Genomic DNA, 27,247 nt, shown 5'->3' on the forward strand with positions numbered 1-27,247 from the left:
CATCTGAGGATATTTCCTTTTTCACCATAGCCCTCTATGGGCTTCCAAATATCACTTTGCCAATTCCACAAGAAGTGTCTTAGCGAAAGGCTTCTTGAGGGGAAAGCTGTAACTCTGTGAGATGATTTCACAGAACACAAAGAAGTTTCTCAGAAACCTTGTTTCTCTTTGTTATCGGAGGATATTTCCTTTGGCCCTATAGTCTTCAAAGGGATCGGAAATATCTGTTCTCAGATTCCACAAAAATAAGGCTAGCAAAGAGATCCACGAAATACAGATGTAACTCTGTGAGATGAATTAACAGAACACCAAGCAATTTCTCAGAAAGCTTCTTTCCATATTTCATCTGAGGATATTTCCTTTTTCACCATAGCCCTCTATGGGTTTCCAAATATCACTTTGCCAATTCCACAAGAACTGTCTTAGCGAAAGGCTTCTTGAGGGGAAAGCTGTAACTCTGTGAGTTGATTTCACAGAACACAAAGAATTTTCTCAGAAAGCTCCTTTCTCTTTGTAATCGGAGGATATTTCCTTTGGCCCTATAGTCTTCAAAGGGATCCGAAATATCTGTTCTCAGATTCCACAGAAATAAGGCTAGCAAGAGATCCACGAAATACAGATGTAATCTGTGAGATGAATTAACAGAACACCAAGCAGTTTCTCAGAAAGCTTCTTTCCAGATTTCATCTGAGGATATTTCCTTTTTCACCATAGCCCTCTATGGGCTTCCAAATATCACTTTGCCAATTCCACAAGAACTGTCTTAGCGAAAGGCTTCTTGAGGGGAAAGCTGTAACTGTGTGAGATGATTTCACAGAATGCAAAGAAGTTTCTCAGAAAGCTTCCTTCTCTTTGTTATCGGAGGATATTTCCTTAGGCTCTATAGTCTTCAAAGGGATCCGAAATATCTGTTCTCAGATTCCACAGACATAAGGCTAGCAAAGAGATCCAAGAAATACAGATGTAACACTGTGAGATGAATTAAGAGAACACCAAGCAGTTTCTCAGAAAGCTTCTTTCCAGATTTCATCTGAGGATATTTCCTTTTTCACCATAGCCCTCTAAGGGCTTCCAAATATCACTTTGCCAATTCCACAAGAAGTGTCTTAGCGAAAGGCTTCTTGAGGGGAAAGCTGTAACTCTGTGAGATGATTTCAAAGAACACAAAGAACTTTCTCAGAAAGCTTCTTTCTGTTTGTTATCAGAGGATACTTCCTTTTGCTCTATAGTCTTCAAAGGGATCCGAAATATCTGTTCTCAGATTCCACAGAAATAAGGCTAGCAAAGAGATCCACGAAATACAGATGTAACTGTGTGAGATGAATTAACAGAACACCAAGCCGTTTCTCAGAAAGCTTCTTTCCAGATTTCATCTGAGGTTATTTCCTTTTTCACCATAGCCCTTTATGGGCTTCCAAATATCACTTTGCCAATTCCACAAGAACTGTCTTAGCGAAAGGCTTCTTGAGGGGAAAGCTGTAACTCTGTTAGATGATTTCACTGAGCAGAAAGAAGTTTCTCAGAAAGCTTCTTTCTCTTTGTTATCGGAGGATAATTCCTTTGGCCCTATAGTCTTCAAAGGGATCCGAAATATCTGTTCTCAGATTCCACAGAAATAAGGCTAGCAAAGAGATCCACGAAATACAGATGTAACTCTGTGAGATTAATTAACAGAACACCAAGCATTTTCTCAGAAAGCTTCTTTCCAGATTTCATCTGAGGATATTTCCTTTTTCACCATAGCCCTCTATGGGATTCCAAATATCACTTTGCCAATTCCACAAGAACTGTCTTAGCGAAAGGCTTCTTGAGAGGAAAGCTGTAACTCTCTGACATGATTTCACAGAACACAAAGAAGTTTCTCAGAAAGCATCTTTCTCTTTGTTATCAGAGGACATTTCCTTTGGCCCTATAGTCTTCAAAGGGATCCGAAATATCTGTTCTCAGATTCCAAAGAAATAAGGCTAGCAAAGAGATCCACGAAATACAGATGTACCTCTGTGAGATGAATTAACAGAACACCAAGCAGTTTCTCAGAAAGCTTCTTTCCAGATTTCATCTGAGGATATTTCCTTTTTCACCATAGCCCTCTATGGGCTTCCAAATATCACTTTGCCAATTCCAAAAGAACTGTCTTAGCCAAAGACTTCTTGAGAGGAAAGCTGTAACTCTGTGAGATGATTTCACAGAACAGAAAGAAGTTTCTCAGAAAGCTTCTTTCTCTTTGTTATCGGAGGATAATTCCTTTGGCCCTATAGTCTTCAAAGGGATCCGAAATATCTGTTCTCAGATTCCACAGAAATAAGGCTGGCAAAGAGATCCACGAAATACAGATGTAACTCTGTGATATGAATTAACAGAACACCAAGCAGTTTCTCAGAAAGCTTCTTTCCAGATTTCATCTGAGGATATTTCCTTTTTCACCATAGCCCTCTATGGGCTTCCAAATATCACTTTGCCAATTCCACAAGAAGTGTCTTAGCGAAAGGCTTCTTTAGGGGAAAGCTGTAACTCTGTGAGATGATTTCACAGAATGCAAAGAAGTTTCTCAGAAAGCTTCCTTCTCTTTGTTATCGGAGGATATTTCCTTTGGCCCTATAGTATTCAAAGGGATCCGAAATATCTGTTCTCAGATTCCACAGAAAAAAGGCTAGCAAAGAGATCCAAGAAATGCAGATGTAACTCTGTGAGATGAATTAACAGAACACTAAGCAGTTTCTCAGAAAGCTTCTTTCCAGATTTCATCTGAGGATATTTCCTTTTTCACCATAGCCCTCTATGGGCTTCCAAATATCACTTTGCCAATTCCACAAGAACTGTCTTAGCGAAAGGCTTCTTGAGGGGAAAGCTGTAACTCTGTGAGATGATTTCACAGAACACAGAGAAGTTTCTCAGAAACCTTGTTTCTCTTTGTTATCGGAGGATATTTCCTTTGGCCCTATAGTCTTCAAAGGGATCGGAAATATCTGTTCTCAGATTCCACAAAAATAAGGCTAGCAAAGAGATCCACGAAATACAGATGTAACTCTGTGAGATGAATTAACAGAACACCATTCAATTTCTCAGAAAGCTTCTTTCCATATTTCATCTGAGGATATTTCCTTTTTCACCATAGCCCTCTATGGGTTTCCAAATATCACTTTGCCAATTCCACAAGAACTGTCTTAGCGAAAGGCTTCTTGAGGGGAAAGCTGTAACTCTGTGAGATGATTTCACTGAACAGAAAGAAGTTTCTCAGAAAGCTTCTTTCTCTTTGTTATCGGAGGATAATTCCTTTGGCCCTATAGTCTTCAAAGGGATCCGAAATATCTGTTCTCAGATTCCACAGAAATAAGGCTAGCAAAGAGATCCACGAAATACAGATGTAACTCTGTGAGATTAATTAACAGAACACCAAGCAGTTTCTCAGAAAGCTTCTTTCCAGATTTCATCTGAGGATATTTCCTTTTTCACCATAGCCCTCTATGGGATTCCAAATATCACTTTGCCAATTCCACAAGAACTGTCTTAGCGAAAGGCTTCTTGAGAGGAAAGCTGTAACTCTGTGAGATGATTTCACAGAACACAAAAAAGTTTCTCAGAAAGCTTGTTTCTCTTTGTTATCAGAGGACATTTCCTTTGGCCCTATAGTCTTCAAAGGGATCCGAAATATCTGTTCTCAGATTCCAAAGAAATAAGGCTAGGAAAGAGATCCACGAAATACAGATGTACCTCTGTGAGATGAATTAACAGAACACCAAGCAGTTTCTCAGAAAGCTTCTTTCCAGATTTCGTCTGAGGATATTTCCTTTTTCACCATAGCCCTCTAGGGGCTTCCAAATATCACTTTGCCAATTCCAAAAAACTGTCTTAGCCAAAGACTTCTTGAGGGGAAAGCTGTAACTCTGTGAGATGATTTCACAGAACAGAAAGAAGTTTCTCAGAAAGCTTCTTTCTCTTTGTTATCGGAGGATAATTCCTTTGGCCCTATAGTCTTCAAAGGGATCCGAAATATCTGTTGTCAGATTCCACAGAAATAAGGCTAGCAAAGAGATCCACGAAATACAGATGTAACTCTGTGATATGAATTAACAGAACACCAAGCAGTTTCTCAGAAAGCTTCTTTCCAGATTTCATCTGAGGATATTTCCTTTTTCACCATAGCCCTCTATGGGCTTCCAAATATCACTTTGCCAATTCCAAAAGAAGTGTCTTAGAGAAAGGCTTCTTGAGGGGAAAGCTGTAACTCTGTGAGATAATTTCACAGAACACAAAGAGCTTTCTCAGAAAGCTTCTTTCTCTTTGTTATCAGAGGATACTTCCTTTTGCCCTATAGTCTTCGAAGGGATCCAAAATATCTGTTCTCAGATTCCACAGAAATAAGGCTAGCAAAGAGATCCACGAAATACAGATGTAACTCTGTGAGATGAATTAACAGAACACCAAGCAGTTTCTCAGAAAGCTTGTTTCCAGATTTCATCTGAGGATATTTCCTTTTTCACCATAGCCCTCTATGGGCTTCCAAATATCACTTTGCCAATTCCAAAAGAACTGTCTTAGCGAAAGGCTTCTTGAGGGGAAAGCTGTAACTCTGTTAGATGATTTCACAGAACGCAAAGAAGTTTCTCAGAAAGCTTCCTTCTCTTTGTTATCGGAGGATATTTCCTTTGGCCCTATAGTCTTCAAAGGGATCCGAAATATCTGTTCTCAGATTCCACAGAAATAAGGCTAGCAAAGAGATCCAAGAAATACAGATGTAACTCTGTGAGATGAATTAACAGAACACTAAGCAGTTTCTCAGAAAGCTTCTTTCCAGATTTCATCTGAAGATATTTCTTTTTCATCATAGCCCTCTATGGGCTTCCAAATATCACTTTGCCAATTCCACAAGAAGTGTCTTAGCGAAAGGCTTCTTGAGGGGAAAGCTGTAACTCTGTGAAATGATTTCACAGAACACAAAGAAGTTTCTCAGAAACCTTGTTTCTCTTTGTTATCGGAGGATATTTCCTTTGACCCTATAGTCTTAAAAGAGATCCGAAATATCTGTTCTCAGATTCCACAGAAATAAGGGTAGCAAAGAGATCCACGAAATACAGATGTAACTCTGTGAGATGAATTAACAGAACACCAAGCCGTTTCTCAGAAAGCTTCTTTCCAGATTTCATCTGAGGATATTTCCTTTTTCACCGTAGCCCTCTATGGGCTTCCAAATATCACTTTGCCAATTCCACAAGAACTGTCTTAGTGAAAGGCTTCTTGAGGTGAAAGCTGTAACTCTGTGAGATGATTTCACAGAACACAAAGAAGTTTCTCTGAAAGCATCTTTCTCTTTGTTATCAGAGGATATTTCCTTTGGCCCTATAATCTTCAAAGGGATCCGAAATATCTGTTCTCAGATTCCACAGAAATAAGGCTAGCAAAGAGATCCACGAAATACAGATGTAACTCTGTGAGATGAATTAACAGAACACCAAGCAGTTTCCCAGAAAGCTTCTTTCCAGATTTCATCTGAGTATATTTCCTTTTTCACCATAGCCCTCTAACGGCTTCCAAATATCACTTTGCCAATTCCACAAGAACTGCCTTAGCGAAAGGCTTTTTGAGTGGAAAGATGTAACTCTGTGAGGTGCTTTTACAGAACGCAAAGAAGTTTCTCAGAAAGCTTCCTTCTCTTTGTTATCGGAGGATATTTCCTTTGGCCCTATAGTCTTCAAAGGGATCCGAAATATCTGTTCTCAGATTCCACAGAAATAAGGCTAGCAAGAGATCCACGAAATACAGATGTAACTCTGTGATATGAATTAACAGAACACCAAGCAGTTTCTCAGAAAGCTTCTTTCCAGATTTCATCTGAGGATATTTCCTTTTTCACCATAGCCCTCTATGGGCTTCCAAATATCACTTTGCCAATTCCAAAAGAACTGTCTTAGCGAAAGGCTTCTTGAGGGGAAAGCTGTAACTGTGTGAGATGATTTCACAGAACGCAAAGAAGTTTCTCAGAAAGCTTCCTTCTCTTTGTTTTCGGAGGATATTTCCTTTGGCCCTATAGTCTTCAAAGGGATCCGAAATATCTGTTCTCAGATTCCACAGACATAAGGCTAGCAAAGAGATCCAAGAAATACAGATGTAACACTGTGAGATGAATTAAGAGAACACCAAGCAGTTTCTCAGAAAGCTTCTTTCCAGATTTCATCTGAGGATATTTCCTTTTTCACCATAGCCCTGTATGGGCTTCCAAATATCACTTTGCCAATTCCACAAGAAGTGTCTTAGCGAAAGGCTTCTTGAGGGGAAAGCTGTAACTCTGTGAGATAATTTCACAGAACACAAGGAGCTTTCTCAGAAAGCTTCTTTCTCTTTGTTATCAGAGGATACTTCCTTTTGCCCTATAGTCTTCAAAGGGATCCAAAATATCTGTTCTCAGATTCCACAGAAAAAAGGCTAGCAAAGAGATCCACGAAATACAGATGTAACTCTGTGAGATGAATTAACAGAACACCAAGCAGTTTCTCAGAAAGCTTGTTTCCAGATTTCATCTGAGGATATTTCCTTTTTCACCATAGCCCACTATGGGCTTCCAAATATCACTTTGCCAATTCCAAAAGAAGTGTCTTAGCGAAAGGCTTCTTGAGGGGAAAGCTGTACCTCTGTTAGATGATTTCACAGAACGCAAAGAGGTTTCTCAGAAAGCTTCCTTCTCTTTGTTATCGGAGGATATTTCCTTTGGCCCTATAGTCTTCAAAGGGATCCGAAATATCTGTTCTCAGATTCCACAGAAATAAGGCTAGCAAAGAGATCCAAGAAATACAGATGTAACTCTGTGAGATGAATTAACAGAAAACTAAGCAGTTTCTCAGAAAGCTTCTTTCAAGATTTCATCTGAGGATATTTCCTTTTTCACCATAGCCCTCTATGGGCTTCCAAATATCACTTTCCCAATTCCACAAGAAGTGTCTTAACGAAAGGCTTCTTGAGGGGAAAGCTGTAACTCTGTGAGATGATTTCACAGAACGCAAAGAAGTTTCTCAGAAACCTTGTTTCTCTTTGTTATCGGAGGATATTTCCTTTGGCCCTATAGTCTTCAAAGGGATCGGAAATATCTGTTCTCAGATTCCACAAAAATAAGGCTAGCAAAGAGATCCACGAAATACAGATGTAACTCTGTGAGATGAATTAACAGAACACCAAGCAATTTCTCAGAAAGCTTCTTTCCATATTTCATCTGAGGATATTTCCTTTTTCACCATAGCCCTCTATGGGTTTCCAAATATCACTTTGCCAATTCCACAAGAACTGTCTTAGCGAAAGGCTTCTTGAGGGGAAAGCTGTAACTCTGTGAGATGATTTCACTGAACAGAAAGAAGTTTCTCAGAAAGCTTCTTTCTCTTTGTAATCGGACGATATTTCCTTTGGCCCTATAGTCTTCAAAGGGATCCGAAATATCTCTTCTCAGATTCCACAAAAATAAGGCTAGCAAAGAGATCCAAGAAATACAGATGTAACTCTGTGAGATGAATTAACAGAACACTAAGCAGTTTCTCAGAAAGCTTCTTTCCAGATTTCATCAGAGGATATTTCCTTTTTCACCATAGCCCTCTATGGGCTTCCAAATATCACTTTGCCAATTCCACAAGAACTGTCTTAGCAAAAGGCTTCCTGATTGGAAAGCTGTAACTCTGTGAGATGATTTCACAGAACACAAAGAAGTTTCTCTGAAAGCATCTTTCTCTTTGTTATCGGAGGATATTTCCTTTGGCCCTATAATCTTCAAAGGGATCTGAAATATCTGTTCTCAGATTCCACAGAAATAAGGCTAGCAAAGAGATCCACGAAATACAGATGTAACTCTGTGAGATGAATTAACAGAACACCAAGCAGTTTCTCAGAAAGCTTCTTTCCAGATTTCATCTGAGGATATTTCCTTTTTCACCATAGCCCTCTATGGGCTTCCAAATATCACTTTGCCAATTCCACAAGAACTGTCTTAGCGAAAGGCTTCTTGAGGGGAAAGCTGTAACTCTGTGAGATGATTTCACAGAACACAAAAAAGTTTCTCAGAAAGCTTGTTTCTCTTTGTTATCAGAGGACTTTTCCTTTGGCCCTATAGTCTTCAAAGGGATCCGAAATATCTGTTCTCAGATTCCACAGAAATAAGGCTAGCAAAGAGATCCACGAAATACAGATGTACCTCTGTGAGATGAATTAACAGAACACCAAGCAGTTTCTCAGAAAGCTTGTTTCCAGATTTCATCTGAGGATATTTCCTTTTTCACCATAGCCCTCTAGGGGCTTCCAAATATCACTTTGCCAATTCCAAAAGAACTGTCTTAGCCAAAGACTTCTTGAGGGGAAAGCTGTAACTCTGTGAGATGATTTCACAGAACAGAAAGAAGTTTCTCAGAAAGCTTCTTTCTCTTTGTTATCGGAGGATAATTCCTTTGGCCCTATAGTCTTCAAAGGGATCCGAAATATCTGTTCTCAGATTCCACAGAAATAAGGCTAGCAAAGAGATCCACTAAATACAGATGTAACTCTGTGATATGAATTAACAGAACACCAAGCAGTTTCTCAGAAAGCTTCTTTCCAGATTTCATCTGAGGATATTTCCTTTTTCACCATAGCCCTCTATGGGCTTCCAAATATCACTTTGCCAATTCCACAAGAACTGTCTTAGCGAAAGGCTTCTTGAGGGGAAAGCTGTAACTCTGTGAGATGATTTCACAGAACACAAAGAAGTTTCTCAGAAAGCTTCTTTCTCTTTGTTATCAGAGGATACTTCCTTTTGCCCTATAGTCTTCAAAGGGATCCGAATAATCTGTTCTCAGATTCCACAGAAATAAGGCAAGCAAAGAGATCCACGAAATACAGATGTAACTCTGTGAGACGAATTAACAGAACACCAAGCAGTTTCTCAGAAAGCTTGTTTCCAGATTTCATCTGAGGATATTTCCTTTTTCACCATAGCCCTCTATGGGCTTCCAAATATCAGTTTGCCAATTCCACAAGAACTGTCTTAGCGAAAGGCTTCTTGAGGGGAAAGCTGTAACTCGGTGAGATGATTACACAGAAGGCAAAAAAGTTTCTCAGAAACCTTGTTTCTCTTTGTTATCGGAGGATATTTCCTTTGGCCCTATAGTCTTCAAAGGGATCCGAAATATCTGTTCTCAGATTCCACAGAAATAAGGCTAGCAAAGAGATCCACGAAATGCAGATGTAACTCTGTGAGATGAATTAACAGAACACCAAGCAGTTTCTCAGAAAGCTTCTTTCCAGATTTCATCTGAGGATATTTCCTTTTTCAACATAGCCCTCTATGGGCTTCCAAATATCACTTTGCCAATTCCACAAGAACTGTCTTAGCGAAAGGCTTCTTGAGAGGAAAGCTGTACCTCTGTGAGATGATTTCACAGAACACAAAGAAGTTTCTCAGAAAGCTTGTTTCTCTTTGTTATCAGAGGACATTTCCTTTGGCCCTATAGTCTTCAAAGGGATCCGAAATATCTGTTTTCAGATTCCACCGAAATAAGGCTAGCAAAGAGATCCAACAAATACAGATGTAACTCTGTGAGATGAATTAACAGAACACCAAGCAGTTTCTCAGAAAGCTTCTTTCCAGATTTCATCTGAGGATATTTCCTTTTTCACCATAGCCCTCTATGGGTTTCCAAATATCAATTTGCCAATTCCACAAGAACTGTCTTAGCGAAAGGCTTCTTGAGGGGAAAGCTGTAACTCTTTGAGAAGATTTCACAGAACAGAAAGAAGTTTCTCAGAAAGCTTCTTTCTGTTTGTTATCGGAGGATAATTCCTTTGGCCTTATAGTCTTCAAAGGGATCCGAAATATCTGTTCTCAGATTCCACAGAAATAAGGCTAGCAAAGAGATCCACGAAATACAGATGTAACTCTGTGAGATGAATTAACAGAACACCAAGCAGTTTCTCAAAAAGCTTGTTTCCAGATTTCATCTGAGGATATTTCCTTTTTCACCATAGCCCTCTATGGGCTTCCAAATATCACTTTGCCAATTCCACAAGAACTGTCTTAGCGAAAGGCTTCTTGAGGGGAGAGCTGTAACTCTGTGAGTTGATTTCACAGAACACAAAGAAGTTTCTCAGAAAGCTTCTTTCTCTTTGTAATCGGACGATATTTCCTTTGGCCCAATAGTCTTCAAAGGGATCCGAAATATCTCTTCTCAGATTCCACAAAAATAAGGCTAGCAAAGAGATCCAAGAAATACAGATGTAACTCTGTGAGATGAATTAACAGAACACTAAGCAGTTTCTCAGAAAGCTTCTTTCCAGATTTCATCAGACGATATTTCCTTTTTCACCATAGCCCTCTATGGGCTTCCAAATATCACTTTGCCAATTCCACAAGAACTGTCTTAGCAAAAGGCTTCCTGACTGGAAAGCTGTAACTCTGTGAGATGATTTCACAGAACACAAAGAAGTTTCTCTGAAAGCATCTTTCTCTTTGTTATCGGAGGATATTTCCTTTGGCCCTATAATCTTCAAAGGGATCCGAAATAGCTGTTCTCAGATTCCACAGAAATAAGGCTAGCAAAGAGATCCACGAAATACAGATGTAACTCTGTGAGATGAATTAACAGAACACCAAGCAGTTTCTCAGAAAGCTTCTTTCCAGATTTCATCTGAGGATATTTCCTTTTTCACCATAGCCCTCTATGGGCTTCCAAATATCACTTTGCCAATTCCACAAGAACTGTCTTAGCGAAAGGCTTCTTGAGGGGAAAGCTGTAACTCTGTGAGTTGATTTCACAGAACACAAAGAAGTTTCTCAGAAAGCTTCTTTCTCTTTGTAATCGGACGATATTTCCTTTGGCCCTATAGTCTTCAAAGGGATCCGAAATATCTGTTCTCATGTTTCACAGAAATAAGGCTAGCAAAGAGATCCACGAAATACAGATGTTACTCTGTTAGATGAATTAACAGAACTCTAAGCAGTATCTCAGAAAGCTTCTTTCCAGATTTGATCAGAGGATATTTCCTTTTTCACCATAGCCCTCTATGGGCTTCCAAATATCACTTTGCCAATTCCACAAGAAGTGTCTTAGCGAAAGGCTTCTTGAGGGGAAAGCTGTAACTCTGTGAGATGATTTCACAGAACACAAAGAAGTTTCTCTGAAAGCATCTTTCTCTTTGTTATCGGAGGATATTTCCTTTGGCCCTATAATCTTCAAAGGGAACCGAAATATCTGTTCTCAGATTCCACAGAAATAAGGCTAGCAAAGAGATCCACGAAATACAGATGTAATTCTGTGAGATGAATTAACAGAACACCAAGCAGTTTCTCAGGAAGCTTCTTTCCAGATTTCATCTGAGGATATTTCCTTTTTCACCATAGCCCTCTATGGGCTTCCAAATATCACTTTGCCAATTCCACAAGAACTGTCTTAGCGAAAGGCTTCTTGAGGGGAAAGCTGTAACTCTGTGAGATGATTTCACAGAACAGAAAGAAGTTTCTCAGAAAGCTTCTTTCTCTTTGTTATCGGAGGATAATTCCTTTGGCCCTATAGTCTTCAAAGGGATCCGAAATATCTGTTCTCAGATTGCACAGAAATAAGGCTAGCAAAGAGATCCACGAAATACAGATGTAACTCTGTGAGATGAATTAAGAGAACACCAAGTAGTTTCTCAGAAAGCTTCTTTCCAGATTTCATCTGAGGATATTTCCTTTTTCACCATAGCCCACTATGGGCTTCCAAATATCACTTTGCCAATTCCAAAAGAACTGTCTTAGCGAAAGGCTTCTTGAGGGGAAAGCTGTAACTCTTTGAGATGATTTCACAGAACGCAAAGAAGTTTCTCAGAAAGCTTCCTTCTCTTTGTTATCTGAGGATATTTCCTTTGGCCCTATAGTCTTCAAAGGGATCCGAAATATCTGTTCTCAGATTCCACAGAAAAAAGGCTAGCAAAGAGATCCACGAAATACAGATGTAACTCTGTGAGATGAATTAACAGAACACCAAGCAGTTTCTCAGAAAGCTTCTTTCCAGATTTCATCTGAGGATATTTCCTTTTTCACCGTAGCCCTCTATGGGCTTCCAAATATCACTTTGCCAATTCCACAAGAAGTGTCTTAGCGAAATGCTTCTTGAGGGGAAAGCTGTAACTCTGTGAGATAATTTCACAGAACACAAAGAGCTTTCTCAGAAAGCTTCTTTCTCTTTGTTATCAGAGGATACTTCCTTTTGCCCTATAGTCTTCAAAGGGATCCAAAATATCTGTTCTCAGATTCCACAGAAAAAAGGCTAGCAAAGAGATCCATGAAATACAGATGTAACTCTGTGAGATGAATTAACAGAACACTAAGCAGTTTCTCAGAAAGCTTGTTTCCAGATTTCATCTGAGGATATTTCCTTTTTCACCATAGCCCTCTATGGGCTTCCAAATATCACTTTGCCAATTCCAAAAGAACTGTCTTAGCGAAAGGCTTCTTGAGGGGAAAGCTGTAACTCTGTTAGATGATTTCACAGAATGCAAAGAGGTTTCTCAGAAAGCTTCCTTCTCTTTGTTATCGGAGGATATTTTCTTTGGCCCTATAGTCTTCAAAGGGATCCGAAATATCTGTTCTCAGATTCCACAGAAATAAGGCTAGCAAAGAGATCCAAGAAATACAGATGTAACTCTGTGAGATGAATTAACAGAAAACTAAGCAGTCTCTCAGAAAGCTTCTTTCCAGATTTCATCTGAGGATATTTCCTTTTTCACCATAGCCCTCTATGGGCTTCCAAATATCACTTTCCCAATTCCACAAGAAGTGTCTTAACGAAAGGCTTCTTGAGGGGAAAGCTGTAACTCTGTGAGATGATTTCACAGAACACAAAGAAGTTTCTCAGAAACCTTGTTTCTCTTTGTTATCGGAGGATATTTCCTTTGGCCCTATAGTCTTCAAAGGGATCGGAAATATCTGTTCTCAGATTCCACAAAAATAAGGCTAGCAAAGAGATCCACGAAATACAGATGTAACTCTGTGAGATGAATTAACAGAACACCAAGCAATTTCTCAGAAAGCTTCTTTCCATATTTCATCTGAGGATATTTCCTTTTTCACCATAGCCCTCTATGGGTTTCCAAATATCACTTTGCCAATTCCACAAGAACTGTCTTAGCGAAAGGCTTCTTGAGCGGAAAGCTGTAACTCTGTGAGTTGATTTCACAGAACACAAAGAAGTTTCTCAGAAAGCTTCTTTCTCTTTGTAATCGGAGGATATTTCCTTTGGCCCTATAGTCTTCAAAGGGATCCGAAATATCTGTTCTCAGATTCCACAGAAATAAGGCTAGCAAGAGATCCACGAAATACAGATGTAATCTGTGAGATGAATTAACAGAACACCAAGCAGTTTCTCAGAAAGCTTCTTTCCAGATTTCATCTGAGGATATTTCCTTTTTCACCATAGCCCTCTATGGGCTTCCAAATATCACTTTGCCAATTCCACAAGAACTGTCTTAGCGAGAGGCTTCTTGAGGGGAAAGCTGTAACTGTGTGAGATGATTTCACAGAACGCAAAGAAGTTTCTCAGAAAGCTTCCTTCTCTTTGTTATCGGAGTATATTTCCTTTGGCTCTATAGTCTTCAAAGGGATCCGAAATATCTGTTCTCAGATTCCACAGACATAAGGCTAGCAAAGAGATCCAAGAAATACAGATGTAACTCTGTGAGATGAATTAAGAGAACACCAAGCAGTTTCTCAGAAAGCTTCTTTCCAGATTTCATCTGAGGATATTTCCTTTTTCACCATAGCCCCCTAAGCGCTTCCAAATATCACTTTGCCAATTCCACAAGAAGTGTCTTAGCGAAAGGCTTCTTGAGGGGAAAGCTGTAACTCTGTGAGATGATTTCACAGAACACAAAGAACTTTCTCAGAAAGCTTCTTTCTGTTTGTTATCAGAGGATACTTCCTTTTGCTCTATAGTCTTCAAAGGGATCCGAAATATCTGTTCTCAGATTCCACAGAAATAAGGCTAGCAAAGAGATCCACGAAATACAGATGTAACTCTGTGAGATGAATTAACAGAACACCAAGCCGTTTCTCAGAAAGCTTCTTTCCAGATTTCATCTGAGGTTATTTCCTTTTTCACCATAGCCCTTTATGGGCTTCCAAATATCACTTTGCCAATTCCACAAGAACTGTCTTAGCGAAAGGCTTCTTGAGGGGAAAGCTGTAACTCTGTTAGATGATTTCACTGAACAGAAAGAAGTTTCTCAGAAAGCTTCTTTCTCTTGTTATCGGAGGATAATTCCTTTGGCCCTATAGTCTTCAAAGGGATCCGAAATATCTGTTCTCAGATTCCACAGAAATAAGGCTAGCAAAGAGATCCACGAAATACAGATGTAACTCTGTGAGATTAATTAACAGAACACCAAGCAGTTTCTCAGAAAGCTTCTTTCCAGATTTCATCTGAGGATATTTCCTTTTTCACCATAGCCCTCTATGGGATTCCAAATATCACTTTGCCAATTCCACAAGAACTGTCTTAGCGAAAGGCTTCTTGAGAGGAAAGCTGTAACTCTCTGACATGATTTCACAGAACACAAAGAAGTTTCTCAGAAAGCTTGTTTCTCTTTGTTATCAGAGGACATTTTCTTTGGCCCTATAGTCTTCAAAGGGATCCGAAATATCTCTTCTCAGATTCCAAAGAAATAAGGCTAGCAAAGAGATCCACGAAATACAGATGTACCTCTGTGAGATGAATTAACAGAACACCAAGCAGTTTCTCAGAAAGCTTCTTTCCAGATTTCATCTGAGGATATTTCCTTTTTCACCATAGCCCTCTATGGGCTTCCAAATATCACTTTGCCAATTCCAAAAGAACTGTCTTAGCCAAAGACTTCTTGAGGGGAAAGCTGTAACTCTGTGAGATGATTTCACAGAACAGAAAGAAGTTTCTCAGAAAGCTTCTTTCTCTTTGTTATCGGAGGATAATTCCTTTGGCCCTATAGTCTTCAAAGGGATCCGAAATATCTGTTCTCAGATTCCACAGAAATAAGGCTAGCAAAGAGATCCACGAAATACAGATGTAACTCTGTGATATGAATTAACAGAACACCAAGCAGTTTCTCAGAAAGCTTCTTTCCAGATTTCATCTGAGGATATTTCCTTTTTCACCATAGCCCTCTATGGGCTTCCAAATATCACTTTGCCAATTCCACAAGAAGTGTCTTAGCGAAAGGCTTCTTTAGGGGAAAGCTGTAACTCTGTGAGATGATTTCACAGAACGCAAAGAAGTTTCTCAGAAAGCTTCCTTCTCTTTGTTATCGGAGGATATTTCCTTTGGCCCTATAGTATTCAAAGGGATCCGAAATATCTGTTCTCAGATTCCACAGAAAAAAGGCTAGCAAAGAGATCCAAGAAATACAGATGTAAGTCTGTGAGATGAATTAACAGAACACTAAGCAGTTTCTCAGAAAGCTTCTTTCCAGATTTCATCTGAGGATATTTCCTTTTTCACCATAGCCCTCTAGAGGTTCCAAATATCACTTTCCCAATTCCACAAGAAGTGTCTTAGCGAAAGGCTTCTTGAGGGGAAAGCTGTAACTCTGTGAAATGATTTCACAGAACACAAAGAAGTTTCTCAGAAACCTTGTTTCTCTTTGTTATCGGAGGATATTTCCTTTGGCCCTATAGTCTTCAAAGGGATCCGAAATATCTGTTCTCAGATTCCACAAAAATAAGGCTAGCAAAGAGATCCACGAAATACAGATGTAGCTCTTTGAGATGAATTAACAGAACACCAAGCAGTTTCTCAGAAAGCTTGTTTCCAGATTTCATCTGAGGATATTTCCTTTTTCACCATAGCCCTCTATGGGCTTCCAAATATCACTTTGCCAATTCCACAAGAACTGTCTTAGCGAAAGGCTTCTTGAGGGGAAAGCTGTAACTCTGTGAGATGATTTCACAGAACACAAAAAACTTTCTCAGAAAGCTTCTTTCTCTTTGTTATCAGAGGATACTTCCTTTTGCCCTATAGTCTTCAAAGGGATCCGAAATATCTGTTCTCAGATTCCACAGAAATAAGGCTAGCAAAGAGATCCACGAAATGCAGATGTAACTCTGTGAGATGAATTAACAGAACACTAAGCAGTTTCTCAGAAAGCTTCTTTCCAGATTTCATCAGAATATTTCCTTTTTCACCATAGCCCTCTAGGGGCTTCCAAATATCACTTTGCCAATTCCACAAGAACTGTCTTAGCGAAAGGCTTCTTGAGGGGAAGCTGTAACTCTGTGAGATGATTTCACAGAACACAAAGAAGTTTCTCAGAAAGCTTGTTTCTCTTTGTTATCAGAAGACATTTCCTTTGGCCCTATATTCTTCAAAGGGATCCGAAATATCTGTTCTCAGATTCCACAGAAATAAGGCTAGCAAAGAGATCCACGAAATACAGATGTACCTCTGTGAGATGAATTAACAGAACACCAAGCAGTTTCTCAGAAAGCTGCTTTCCAGATTTTATCTGAGGATATTTCCTTTTTCACCATAGCCCTCTATGGGCTTCCAAATATCACTTTGCCAATTCCACAAGAACTGTCTTACCGAAAGGCTTCTTGAGGGGAAAGCTGTAACTCTGTGAGTTGATTTCACAGAACACAAAGAAGTTTCTCAGAAAGCTTCTTTCTCTTTGTAATCGGACGATATTTCCTTTGGCCCTATAGTCTTCAAAGGGATCCGAAATATCTGTTCTCATGTTTCACAGAAATAAGGCTAGCAAAGAGATCCACGAAATACAGATGTTACGCTGTTAGATGAATTAACAGAACACTAAGCAGTATCTCAGAAAGCTTCTTTCCAGATTTCATCAGAGGATATTTCCTTTTTCACCATAGCCCTCTATGGGCTTCCAAATATCACTTTGCCAATTCCACAAGAAGTGTCTTAGCGAAAGGCTTCTTGAGGGGAAAGCTGTAACTCTGTGAGATGATTTCACAGAACACAAAGAAGTTTCTCTGAAAGCATCTTTCTCTTTGTTATCGGAGGATATTTCCTTTGGCCCTATAATCTTCAAAGGGATCCGAAATATCTGTTCTCAGATTCCACAGAAATAAGGCTAGCAAAGAGATCCACGAAATACAGATGTAACTCTGTGAGATGAATTAACAGAACACCAAGCAGTTTCTCAGAAAGCTTCTTTCCAGATTTCATCTGAGTATATTTCCTTTTTCACCATAGCCCTCTAAGGGCTTCCAAATACCACTTTGCCAATTCCACAAGAACTGCCTTAGCGAAAGGCTTTTTGAGGCGAAAGATGTAACTCTGTGAGGTGCTTTCACAGAACGCAAAGAAGTTTCTCAGAAAGCTTCCTTCTCTTTGTTATCGGAGGATATTTCCTTTGGCCCTATAGTCTTCAAAGGGATCCGAAATATCTGTTCTCAGATTCCACAGAAATAAGGCTAGCAAAGAGATCCAAGAAATACAGATGTAACTCTGTGAGATGAATTAACAGAACACTACGCAGTTTCTCAGAAAGCTTCTTTCCAGATTTCATCTGAGGATATTTCCTTTTTCACCATAGCCCTCTATGGGCTTCCAAATATCACTTTCCCAATTCCACAAGAAGTGTCTTAACGAAAGGCTTCTTGAGGGGAAAGCTGTAACTCTGTGAGATGATTTCACAGAACACAAAGAAGTTTCTCAGAAACCTTGTTTCTCTTTGTTATCGGAGGATATTTCCTTTGGCCCTATAGTCTTCAAAGGGATCGGAAATATCTGTTCTCAGATTCCACAAAAATAAGGCTAGCAAAGAGATCCACGAAATACAGATGTAACTCTGTCAGATGAATTAACAGAACACCAAGCAGTTTCTCAGAAAGCTTCTTTCCATATTTCATCTGAGGATATTTCCTTTTTCACCATAGCCCTCTTTGGGCTTCCAAATATCACTTTGCCAATTCCACAAGAAGTGTCTTAGCGATAGGCTTCTTGAGGGGAAAGCTGTAACTCTGTGAGATGATTTCACAGAACACAAAGAATTTTCTCAGAAAGCTTCTTTCTGTTTGTTATCAGAGGATACTTCCTTTTGCTCTATAGTCTTCAAAGGGATCCGAAATATCTGTTCTCAGATTCCACAGAAATAAGGCTAGCAAAGAGATCCACGAAATACAGATGTAACTCTGTGAGATGAATTAACAGAACACCAAGCCGTTTCTCAGAAATCTTCTTTCCAGATTTCATCTGAGGATATTTCCTTTTTCACCATAGCCCTCTGTGGGCTTCCAAATATCACTTTGCCAATTCCACAAGAAGTGTCTTAGCGAAAGGCTTCTTGAGGGGAAAGCTGTAACTCTGTGAGATGATTTCACTGAACAGAAAGAAGTTTCTCAGAAAGCTTCTTTCTCTTTGTTATCGGAGGATACTTCCTTTGGCCCTGTAGTCTTCAAAGGGATCCGAAATATCTGTTCTCAGATTCCACAGAAATAAGGCTAGCAAAGCGATCCACGAAATACAGATGTAACTCTGTGAGATGAATTAACAGAACACCAAGCAGTTTCTCAGAAAGCTTCTTTCCAGATTTCATCTGAGGATATTTCCTTTTTCACCATAGCCCTCTATGGGCTTCCAAATATCACTTTGCCAATTCCAAAAGAACTGTCTTAGCGAAAGGCTTCTTGAGGGGAAAGCTGTAACTCTGTTAGATGATTTCACAGAACGCAAAGAAGTTTCTCAGAAAGCTTCCTTCTCTTTGTTATCGGAGGATATTTCCTTTGGCCCTATAGTCTTCAAAGGGATCCGAAATATCTGTTCTCAGATTCCACAGAAATAAGGCTAGCAAAGAGATCCAAGAAATACAGATGTAACTCTGTGAGATGAATTATAAGAACACTAAGCAGTTTCTCAGAAAGCTTCTTTCCAGATTTCATCTGAAGATATTTCCTTTTTCATCATAGCCCTCTATGGGCTTCCAAATATCACTTTGCCAATTCCACAAGAAGTGTCTTAGCGAAAGGCTTCTTGAGGGGAAAGCTGTAACTCTGTGAAATGATTCTACAGAACACAAAGAAGTTTCTCAGAAACCTTGTTTCTCTTTGTTATCGGAGGATATTTCCTTTGGCCCTATAGTCTTTAAAGAGATCCGAAATATCTGTTCTCAGATTCCAAGAAATAAGGGTAGCAAAGAGATCCACGAAATACAGATGTAACTCTGTGAGATGAATTAACAGAACACCAAGCCGTTTCTCAGAAAGCTTCTTTCCAGATTTCATCTGAGGATATTTCCTTTTTCACCATAGCCCTCTATGGGCTTCCAAATATCACTTTGCCAATTCCACAAGAACTGTCTTAGCGAAAGGCTTCTTGAGGGGAAAGCTGTAACTCTGTGAGATGATTTCACTGAACAGAAAGACGTTTCTCAGAAAGCTTCTTTCTCTTTGTTATCGAAGGATAATTCCTTTGGCCCTATTGTCTTCAAAGGGATCCGAAATATCTGTTCTCAGATTTCACAGAAATAAGGCTAGCAAAGAGATCCACGAAATACAGATGTAACTCTGTGAGATGAATTAACAGAACACCAAGCAGTTTCTCAGAAAGCTTCTTTCCAGATTTCATCTGAGGATATTTCCTTTTTCACCATAGCCCTCTATGGGCTTCCAAATATCACTTTGCCAATTCCACAAGAACTGTCTTAGCGAAAGGCTTCTTGAGGGGAAAGCTGTAACTGTGTGAGATGATTTCACAGAACGCAAAGAAGTTTCTCAGAAAGCTTCCTTCTCTTTGTTATCGGAGGATATTTCCTTTGGCCCTATAGTCTTCAAAGGGATCCGAAATATCTGTTCTCAGATTCCACAGACATAAGGCTAGCAAAGAGATCCAAGAAATACAGATGTAACTCTGTGAGATGAATTAAGAGAACACCAAGCAGTTTCTCAGAAAGCTTCTTTCCAGATTTCATCTGAGGATATTTCCTTTTTCACCATAGCCCTCTTTGGGCTTCCAAATATCCCTTTGCCAATTCCACAAGAAGTGTCTTAGCGAAAGGCTTCTTGAGGGGAAAGCTGTAACTCTGTGAGATGATTTCACAGAACACAAAGAACTTTCTCAGAAAGCTTCTTTCTGTTTGTTATCAGAGGATACTTCCTTTTGCTCTATAGTCTTCAAAGGGATCCGAAATATCTGTTCTCAGATTCCACAGAAATAAGGCTCGCAAAGAGATCCACGAAATACAGATGTAACTCTGTGAGATGAATTAAGAGAACACCAAGCCGTTTCTCAGAAATCTTCTTTCCAGATTTCATCTGAGGATATTTCCTTTTTCACCATAGCCCTCTATGGGCTTCCAAATATCACTTTGCCAATTCCACAAGAACTGTCTTAGCGAAAGGCTTCTTGAAGGGAAAGCTGTAACTCTGTGAGATGATTTCACTGAACAGAAAGAAGTTTCTCAGAAAGCTTCTTTCTCTTTGTTATCGGAGGATAATTCCTTTGGCCCTGTAGTCTTCAAAGGGATCCGAAATATCTGTTCTCAGATTCCACAGAAATAAGGCTAGCAAAGAGATCCACGAAATACAGATGTAACTCTGTGAGATGAATTAACAGAACACCAAGCAGTTTCTCAGAAAGCTTCTTTCCAGATTTCATCTGAGGATATTTCCTTTTTCACCATAGCCCTCTATGGGCTTCCAAATATCACTTTGCCAATTCCACAAGAACTGTCTTAGCGAAAGGCCTCTTGAGAGGAAAGCTGTAACTCTGTGAGATGATTTCACAGAACACAAAAAAGTTTCTCAGAAAGCTTGTTTCTCTTTGTTATCAGAGGACATTTCCTTTGGCCCTATAGTCTTCAAAGGGATCCGAAATATCTGTTCTCAGATTCCAAAGAAATAAGGCTAGCAAAGAGATCAACGAAATACAGATGTACCTCTGTGAGATGAATTAACAGAACACTAAGCAGTTTCTCAGAAAGCTTCTTTCCAGATTTCATCTGAGGATATTTCCTTTTTCACCATAGCCCTCTATGGGCTTCCAAATATCACTTTGCCAATTCCAAAAGAACTGTCTTAGCCAAAGACTTCTTGAGGGGAAAGCTGTAACTCTGTGAGATGATTTCACCGAACAGAAAGAAGTTTCTCAGAAAGCTTCTTTCTCTTTGTTATCGGAGGATAATTCCTTTGGCCCTATAGTCTTCAAAGGGATCCGAAATATCTGTTCTCAGATTCCACAGAAATAAGGCTAGCAAAGAGATCCACGAAATACAGATGTAACTCTGTGAGATGAATTAACAGAACACCAAGCCGTTTCTCAGAAAGCTTCTTTCCAGATTTCATCTGAGGATATTTCCTTTTTCACCATAGCCCTCTATGGGCTTCCAAATATCACTTTGCCAATTCCACAAGAAGTGTCTTAGCGAAAGGCTTCTTTAGGGGAAAGCTGTAACTCTTTGAGATGATTTCACAGAACACAAAGAAGTTTCTCAAAAACCTTCTTTCTCTTTGTTATCGGAGGATATTTCCTTTGGACCTATAGACTTCATAGGGATCCGAAATATCTGTTCTCAGATTCCACAAAAATAAGGCTAGCAAAGAGATCCACGAAATACAGATGTAACTCTGTGAGATGAATTAACAGAACACCAAGCAGTTTCTCAGAAAGCTTCTTTCCAGATTTCATCTGAGGATATTTCCTTTTTCACCATAGCCCTCTATGGGCTTCCAAATATCACTTAGCCAATTCCACAAGAACTGTCTTAGCGAAAGGCTTCTTGAGGGGAAAGCTGTAACTCTGTGAGATGATTTCACTGAACAGAAAGAAGTTTCTCAGAAAGCTTCTTTCTCTTTGTTATCGGAGGATAATTCCTTTGGCCCTATAGTCTTCAAAGGGATCCGAAATATCTGTTCTCAGATTCCACAGAAATAAGGCTAGCAAAGAGATCCACGAAATACAGATGTAACTCTGTGAGATGAATTAACAGAACACCAAGCAGTTTCTCAGAAAGCTTCTTTCCAGATTTCATCTGAGGATATTTCCTTTTTCACCATAGCCCTCTAGGGGCTTCCAAATATCACTTTGCCAATTCCAAAAGAACTGTCTTAGCCAAAGACTTCTTGAGGGGAAAGCTGTAACTCTGTGAGATGATTTCACAGAACAGAAAGAAGTTTCTCAGAAAGCTTCTTTCTCTTTGTTATCGGAGGATAATTCCTTTGGCCCTATAGTCTTCAAAGGGATCCGAAATATCTGTTCTCAGATTCCACAGAAATAAGGCTAGCAAAGAGATCCACGAAATACAGATGTAACTCTGTGAGATGAATTAACAGAACACCAAGCAGTTTCTCAGAAAGCTTCTTTCCAGATTTCATCTGAGGATATTTCCTTTTTCACCATAGCCCTCTATGGGCTTCCAAATATCACTTTGCCAATTCCAAAAGAAGTGTCTTAGCGAAAGGCTTCTTGAGGGGAAAGCTGTAACTCTGTGAGATAATTTCACAGAACACAAAGAGCTTTCTCAGAAAGCTTCTTTCTCTTTGTTATCAGAGGATACTTCCTTTTGCCCTATAGTCTTCAAAGGGATCCAAAATATCTGTTCTCAGATTCCACAGAAATAAGGCTAGCAAAGAGATCCACGAAATACAGATGTAACTCTGTGAGATTAATTAACAGAACACCAAGCAGTTTCTCAGAAAGCTTGTTTCCAGATTTCATCTGAGGATATTTCCTTTTTCACCATAGCCCTCTATGGGCTTCCAAATATCACTTTGCCAATTCCAAAAGAACTGTCTTAGCGAAAGGCTTCTTGAGGGGAAAGCTGTAACTCTGTTAGATGATTTCACAGAACGCAAAGAAGTTTCTCAGAAAGCTTCCTTCTCTTTGTTATCGGAGGATATTTCCTTTGGCCCTATAGTCTTCAAAGGGATCCGAAATATCTGTTCTCAGATTCCACAGAAATAAGGCTAGCAAAGAGATCCAAGAAATACAGATGTAACTCTGTGAGATGAATTAACAGAACACTAAGCAGTTTCTCAGAAAGCTTCTTTCCAGATTTCATCTGAAGATATTTCCTTTTTCATCATAGCCCTCTATGGGCTTCCAAATATCACTTTGCCAATTCCACAAGAAGTGTCTTAGCGAAAGGCTTATTGAGGGGAAAGCTGTAACTCTGTGAAATGATTTCACAGAACACAAAGAAGTTTCTCAGAAACCTTGTTTCTCTTTGTTATCGGAGGATATTTCCTTTGACCCTATAGTCTTAAAAGAGATCCGAAATATCTGTTCTCAGATTCCACAGAAATAAGGGTAGCAAAGAGATCCACGAAATAAAGATGTAACTCTGTGAGATGAATTAACAGAACACCAAGCCGTTTCTCAGAAAGCTTCTTTCCAGATTTCATCTGAGGATATTTCCTTTTTCACCATAGCCCTCTATGGGCTTCCAAATATCACTTTGCCAATTCCACAAGAACTGTCTTAGTGAAAGGCTTCTTGAGGGGAAAGCTGTAACTCTGTGAGATGATTTCACAGAACACAAAGAAGTTTCTCTGAAAGCATCTTTCTCTTTGTTATCAGAGGATATTTCCTTTGGCCCTATAATCTTCAAAGGGATCCGAAATATCTGTTCTCAGATTCCACAGAAATAAGGCTAGCAAAGAGATCCACGAAATACAGATGTAACTCTGTGAGATGAATTAACAGAACACCAAGCAGTTTCTCAGAAAGCTTCTTTCCAGATTTCATCTGAGTATATTTCCTTTTTCACCATAGCCCTCTAACGGCTTCCAAATATCACTTTGCCAATTCCACAAGAACTGCCTTAGCGAAAGGCTTTTTGAGGGGAAAGATGTAACTCTGTGAGGTGCTTTTACAGAACGCAAAGAAGTTTCTCAGAAAGCTTCCTTCTCTTTGTTATCGGAGGATATTTCCTTTGGCCCTATAGTCTACAAAGGGATCCGAAATATCTGTTCTCAGATTCCACAGAAATAAGGCTAGCAAAGAGATCCAAGAAATACAGATGTAACTCTGTGAGATGAATTAACAGAACACTAAGCAGTTTCTCAGAAAGCTTCTTTCCAGATTTCATCTGAGGATATTTCCTTTTTCACCATAGCCCTCTAAGGGCTTCCAAATATCACTTTCCGAATTCCACAAGAAGTGTCATAGCGAAAGGCTTCTTGAGGGGAAAGCTGTAACTCTGTGAGATGATTTCACAGAACACAAAGAAGTTTCTCAGAAACCTTGTTTCTCTTTGTTATCGGAGGATATTTCCTTTGGCCCTATAGTCTTCAAAGGGATCGGAAATATCTGTTCTCAGATTCCACAAAAATAAGGCTAGCAAAGAGATCCACGAAATACAGATGTAACTCTGTGAGATGAATTAACAGAACAGCAAGCAGTTTCTCAGAAAGCTTCTTTCCAGATTTCATCTGAGGATATTTCCTTTTTCACCGTAGCCCTCTATGGGTTTCCAAATATCACTTTGCCAATTCAACAAGAACTGTCTTAGCGAAAGGCTTCTTGAGGGGAAAGCTGTAACTCTGTGAGTTGATTTCACAGAACACAAAGAAGTTTCTCAGAAAGCTTCTTTCTCTTTGTAATCGGAGGATATTTCCTTTGGCCCTATAGTCTTCAAAGGGATCCGAAATATCTGTTCTCAGATTCCACAGAAATAAGGCTAGCAAGAGATCCACGAAATACAGATGTAACTCTGTGAGATGAATTAACAGAACACCAAGCAGTTTCTCAGAAAGCTTCTTTCCAGATTTCATCTGAGGATAATTCCTTTTTCACCATAGCCCTCTATGGGCTTCCAAATATCACTTTGCCAATTCCACAAGAACTGTCTTAGCGAAAGGCTTCTTGAGGGGAAAGCTGTAACTGTGTGAGATGACTTCACAGAACGCAAAGAAGTTTCTCAGAAAGCTTCCTTCTCTTTGTTATCGGAGGATATTTCCTTTGGCCCTATAGTCTTCAAAGGGATCCGAAATATCTGTTCTCAGATTCCACAGACATAAGGCTAGCAAAGAGATCCAAGAAATACAGATGTAACACTGTGAGATGAATTAAGAGAACACCAAGCAGTTTCTCAGAAAGCTTCTTTCCAGATTTCATCTGAGGATATTTCCTTTTTCACCATAGCCCTCTTTGGGCTTCCAAATATCACTTTGCCAATTCCACAAGAAGTGTCTTAGCGAAAGGCTTCTTGAGGGGAAAGCTGTAACTCTGTGAGATGATTTCACAGAACACAAAGAACTTTCTCAGAAAGCTTCTTTCTGTTTGTTATCAGAGGATACTTCCTTTTTCTCTATAGTCTTCAAAGGGATCCGAAATATCTGTTCTCAGATTCCACAGAAATAAGGCTAGCAAAGAGATCCACGAAATACAGATGTAACTCTGTGAGATGAATTAACAGAACACCAAGCCGTTTCTCAGAAAGCTTCTTTCCAGATTTCATCTGAGGATATTTCCTTTTTCACCATAGCCCTCTATGGGCTTCCAAATATCACTTTGCCAATTCCACAAGAACTGTCTTAGCGAAAGGCTTCTTGAGGGGAAAGCTGTAACTCTGTGAGATGATTTCACTGAACTGAAAGAAGTTTCTCAGAAAGCTTCTTTCTCTTTGTTATCGGAGGATAATTCCTTTGGCCCTATAGTCTTCAAAGGGATCCGAAATATCTGTTCTCAGATACCACAGAAATAAGGCTAGCAAAGAGATCCACGAAATACAGATGTAACTCTGTGAGATGAATTAACAGAACACCAAGCAGTTTCTCAGAAAGCTTCTTTCCAGATTTCATCTGAGGATATTTCCTTTTTCACCATAGCCCTCTAAGGGATTCCAAATATCACTTTGCCAATTCCACAAGAACTGTCTTAGCGAAAGGCTTCTTGAGAGGAAAGCTGTAACTCTGTGAGATGATTTCACAGAACACAAAAAAGTTTCTCAGAAAGCTTGTTTCTCTTTGTTATCAGGGGACATTTCCTTTGGCCCTGTAGTCTTCAAAGGGATCCGAAATATCTGTTCTCAGATTCCAAAGAAATAAGGCTAGCAAAGAGATCCACGAAATACAGATGTACCTCTGTGAGATGAATTAACAGAACACCAAGCAGTTTCTCAGAAAGCTTCTTTCCAGATTTCATCTGAGGATATTTCCTTTTTCACCATAGCCCTCTAGGGGCTTCCAAATATCACTTTGCCAATTCCAAAAGAACTGTCTTAGCCAAAGACTTCTTGAGGGGAAAGCTGTAACTCTGTGAGATGATTTCACAGAAGAGAAAGAAGTTTCTCAGAAAGCTTCTTTCTCTTTGTTATCGGAGGATAATTCCTTTGGCCCTATAATCTTCAAAGGGATCCGAAATATCTGTTCTCAGATTCCACAGAAATTAGGCTAGCAAAGAGATCCACGAAATACAGATGTAACTCTGTGATATGAATTAACAGAACACCAAGCAGTTTCTCAGAAAGCTTCTTTCCAGATTTCATCTGAGGATATTTCCTTTTTCACCATAGCCCTCTATGGGCTTCCAAATATCACTTTGCCAATTCCAAAAGAACTGTCTTAGCGAAAGGCTTCTTGAGGGGAAAGCTGTAACTCTTTGAGATGATTTCACAGAACGCAAAGAAGTTTCTCAGAAAGCTTCCTTCTCTTTGTTATCGGAGGATATTTCCTTTGGCCCTATAGTCTTCAAAGGGATCCGAAATATCTGTTCTCAGATTCCACAGAAAAAAGGCTAGCAAAGAGATCCAAGAAATACAGATGTAACTCTGTGAGATGAATTAACAGAACACTAAGCAGTTTCTCAGAAAGCTTCTTTCCAGATTTCATCTAAGGATATTTCCTTTTTCACCATAGCCCTCTATGGGCTTCCAAATGTCACTTTCCCAATTCCACAAGAAGTGTCTCAGCGAAAGGCTTCTTGAGAGGAAAGCTGTAACTCTGTGAGATGATTTCACAGAACACAAAGAAGTTTCTCAAAAACCTTGTTTCTCTTTGTTATCAGAGGATATTTCCTTTGGCCCTATAGTCTTCAAAGGGATCCGAAATATCTGTTCCCAGATTCCACAAAAATAAGGCTAGCAAAGAGATCCACGAAATACAGATGTAACTCTGTGAGATTAATTAACAGAACACCAAGCAGTTTCTCAGGAAGCTTCTTTCCAGATTTCATCTGAGGATATTTCCTTTTTCACCATAGCCCTCTATGGGCTTCCAAATATCACTTTGCCAATTCCACAAGAACTGTCTTAGCGAAAGGCTTCTTGAGGGGAAAGCTGTAACTCTGTGAGATGATTTCACAGAACACAAAGAACTTTCTCAGAAAGCTTTTTT

The sequence above is a fragment of the Macaca mulatta genome, chromosome 10 (genome assembly GCF_049350105.2).
Source record: "Macaca mulatta isolate MMU2019108-1 chromosome 10, T2T-MMU8v2.0, whole genome shotgun sequence".
In the NCBI taxonomy this organism is placed as follows: domain Eukaryota; kingdom Metazoa; phylum Chordata; class Mammalia; order Primates; family Cercopithecidae; genus Macaca; species Macaca mulatta.